The sequence below is a fragment of the Cucurbita maxima genome, unplaced genomic scaffold, assembly GCF_002738345.1.
Source record: "Cucurbita maxima cultivar Rimu unplaced genomic scaffold, Cmax_1.0 Cma_Scf00003, whole genome shotgun sequence".
NCBI classification, from domain to species: domain Eukaryota; kingdom Viridiplantae; phylum Streptophyta; class Magnoliopsida; order Cucurbitales; family Cucurbitaceae; genus Cucurbita; species Cucurbita maxima.
Window position 1 is genome coordinate 2664495 of NW_019272019.1, and position 3928 is coordinate 2668422.

A 3928-nucleotide genomic window follows, 5' to 3' on the forward strand; every position below is an offset into this window, starting at 1 on the left:
TTTTTTTTTTTTTTTTTTTTTTTTTTTTTTTACTGTTTCATTCATTTTATGTTACGTTATGAGTTATAATTCGCCATTATTTAGTTTCTAAACTTTTATAAGTTAATTTAAAATATATATATATATATATATATATATATATATTTAATAAATTTTTAATTTTTGTTTCATAGATAATTTTTTTTTAAATATCTAATAAATTTTTAAATTTTGTTCCGATAACTTTATGTCCTATTTATCTGTAAATTTTAAATAAATATTTAATAGAATTATATATTTTAAAATTTAATTATTTTTAAAATTATCTAATAAATTTTTAAATTTTGTTCCATAGACATCCTATTTATCAGGAAACTGTCCCTATCTGATATATATATATATATATATATATATATATAGTCTATGTGGCCACTCTTTTTGAGGGGTCATCCAACCCCTATCAAAACCCTGATCAATAATCGATACGAACTCGACATGGTGTCATTACTTATGTTACATGAACACGACTTTCCGTAATGATATGATATTGTCCACTTTGAGTATAAACTTTCCTGGATTTGCTTTCGGCTTCCCCCAAAAGACCTCGTACAAATGGAGATAGTATTTCTTAATTATAAACTCATGATCATTCCTTAAATTAGCTGATATAGGACTTTCATAAAAAAAAAAAAAAACCAAATTCGGGGGCTTGATTGAACTAAAAAAGCAAATGAGAGCAAAAAAAAAAAAAAAAAAAAAAAAAATTGTGAACTTGATACGGGTTGGAGCTTATGTGGTCATGCATATATTTTAAGAAGATATTGTATGTAACGCTTCGTATCACACCTCACAACCTCGAAATTTCCATGCATCACTTACAGCATGATCATTTTACTTACTCGACTTGAGTCCCGACTATCCCAACAAACTAATCCGAGTTCTTTTAGCATGCATTGTATTGACTAACATACAACTCAGACATAGAATATCATTGAGTATCACGCGGTCGAGAATCGAGAATCTTAATATATATAATAAATTGACCATCCCCTCCTTAAAAAAAAAAAAAAAATGGAGGTTCAGCTAGTGTTAGGTAGGATTGCAATGATGTACTTTCTTCATATGTGCCCTTAAATTCCAAAAAGCTGAACCCTCTAATGTCCCAATCTCTCTCTCTCTCTCTCTCTCTCTCTCTCTATATATATATATATATATTAACCTATACCTATTATAAATTTATTTTTATTAGGGTTTAATTAACCTGCCTTTGCCAATAATTATTATAGGAAAAAAAATTAGATTTAATATATATTTTGTACATTAATAGAGATTAAAGGATAAAAATATTAATAATATTCACATATTTATTAATTATATATAAATGAAATCAATATTAATAAACTATAATCCAAATATAAATTAGTGATTAGTGTTAGAGAATAATCTTTAATTTTAGGAATATTTACTTTTAAACAGTTTTCTTTTAATTTGTAATTTTCGTATTTAAATTTTAAAAAAGTAATTTTTTGATTTTTTTTAAAAAAGGTAAAAACTAGGGATGATTAAAATAGCCAATGGAAGAGCGACACGTAGGATTTCACGCAAGTAATGCCTTGATAATATGGCGGTCAAGGGTTGTGTAGAGGAAAAGAGCCCAAACCGCGTGACCGAACCGAAGCGTGTTGATGCGATTAGGGTGAAAACAGACAATAAAATAATAATAAATAAATTGTTGTAATTCCTAAAAAATAGGTAGTTTTTTTTTTAATTATATTTTAAAAAAATTAAATACCCAAGTTTGTTTTAAAATTAATAAATCCATAAAATATAAAATTAATAATTTGAACTTATTAATCATTTTTTAAATTTAAAAATTCATTAAATATATATATATATATATAAACATTCCTAAAAATTAGTAAATCCATAAAATTTTATATAAAATTAGGAAAAATACGTAAGTTTCAAGTATTATTTATTAAATATAAAATTAATAATTTTTTAAAATTAAATAATTCATTTAGTTATATATATGAAATAAATAAATAAAAAAATTATTGAAATTAATGATTCGGATCGGATGATGGTGATTGGCGAAAGAGATTGTGGTGTTGGTTTGGGTGTGGGGTCCACAGTGAGGTGGTCCCTACCCAATATTGAGAGTGGGCTAAGAAATAGGCGGCTGAGGAGGAAGAAATGAAAGGTGGGTTTGGCACGTGTGAAGGGAGTGTTGACACGTGTGAGAAGAGAGAGAGAGAGGGAAGAGAGAGAAAGGTTGCTGGGTTTGGGCGGACATGATGGATTCTTGGTTTCTGGGGAGCAGATTGTGGCCCTTTGCCTTTGAAATTGAATGATTGGTGGATGGAATCCCCCCCCCTCTCTCTCTCTCTCTCTCTCTCTCCTCATTATTATTAATTAAATATTTTTTCAAATTTAATTTTGAAATAAAAATTTATTAAAATTTTGGATGAAAAACCGAACCGTTTGATGCCGGTATGAAACGTTGTGACGATATTCGTTCGGGTCTAACTTTTTTATTACGGGAATTAGTTATTATTCTTAGAGAGGAGCTGACAATACTATACCACTATCTAGATCATCTTGCACTTGATAACATTGGAATGGTCTTAGTTTATTAATAGACGAACCGTTTTCTTTTAGTTGTGGTAGCTTCCACGCTAGCTAGCTGGTTAGCTCGTAAAATTTAGAGTCGTGATTTTGGTCATTTTGGAGTTCGGTAGAAAAGGCGGATGTACTTTAGAAGCTTCTAGGGTTTTTTTAATACTATCAATGGATGTGGGTCCCACTTGAAATGCTAAACATTCTACATTAGAATATATGATTGAATTTTTCATTAAGCTTTCATGCTACCATCTAAACATAATTATATACGGACCCGTTCTTTTGACGAAGAGCGTAAATTTTAATTGTCGAAAAACCTAGAAAGCTCAGTAAAAATGAAAAATTGAAGGGTTATAATTGGGGTTATTACGGATGGTGTTTTAGTACCAAGTAGCAATTTTAACTGTCAAACCACTTAGAAAGTCGGATAAAAATGAAAATTTGAAGCCCTAGAATAAAAGAAGGGTTACAATTGTGGTTATTATGAACAAATGCAACGTAAATTTTAACGGTAGAGAAATCTAGAAAGTTCGATAAAAAACAAAACACGTTGGCAGAATTGAAACAAAACTCTAGAGTAAAAAAGGGTTAGAATTGTGATTATTACGAACAGCTGGCCTTTGTACTAGTAGCAATTGTAACAAAGAATGTAAATTTTAACAATCGAGCCATCTAGAAAGCTCAATAAAAAAACAAAACATGTTGGAACAATAGAGGCAGAATTGAAACAAAACCCTAGAATAATAGAAAGGTTACAATTGTGGTTATTACGAACAGTTGGCCTTCGTTCTAGTAGCAGTTTGAACGAAGAACGTAAATTTTAACAATCGAGACATATAAAAAGCTAGCTCGATAAAAAATGAAACACGTTGGAACAGTGGAGGCAGAATTGAAACAAAAACTCAAGAGTAAAAGAAGGGTTAGAATTGTGGGTATTACGAACACGTGCGTACGTTACAGTATCGATTCGGCATCTAAAAAGCTCGGGGTGAAGAAGTTAAGAGTAAAGTGGTGGTAGGGGTTTATAGAAGAAGTAGGGGAAGGAGATGAGGACCACACAAAGGGCATAGACATAATCATATTGATCAAAATTTAGATCTCCATCAATCTCAAGAACTCAGATCCTCTCTCTCAGAGAGAACAGAGAGAAAGAGAGAGGATGAATCTGAGCCGTTGAATGTTGGGAGTGTTAGTTAGGGTTGTGAGGACTAAAATGAGTACAAAACAAAATGATGAGAGGTAGAAGCAGAATGTGTCTGGGAGATGTCTGGTAATACCCATAGATAAATGGATTTTTTTTTTTTTTTTTTTTTTTTTTTTTTTTGCC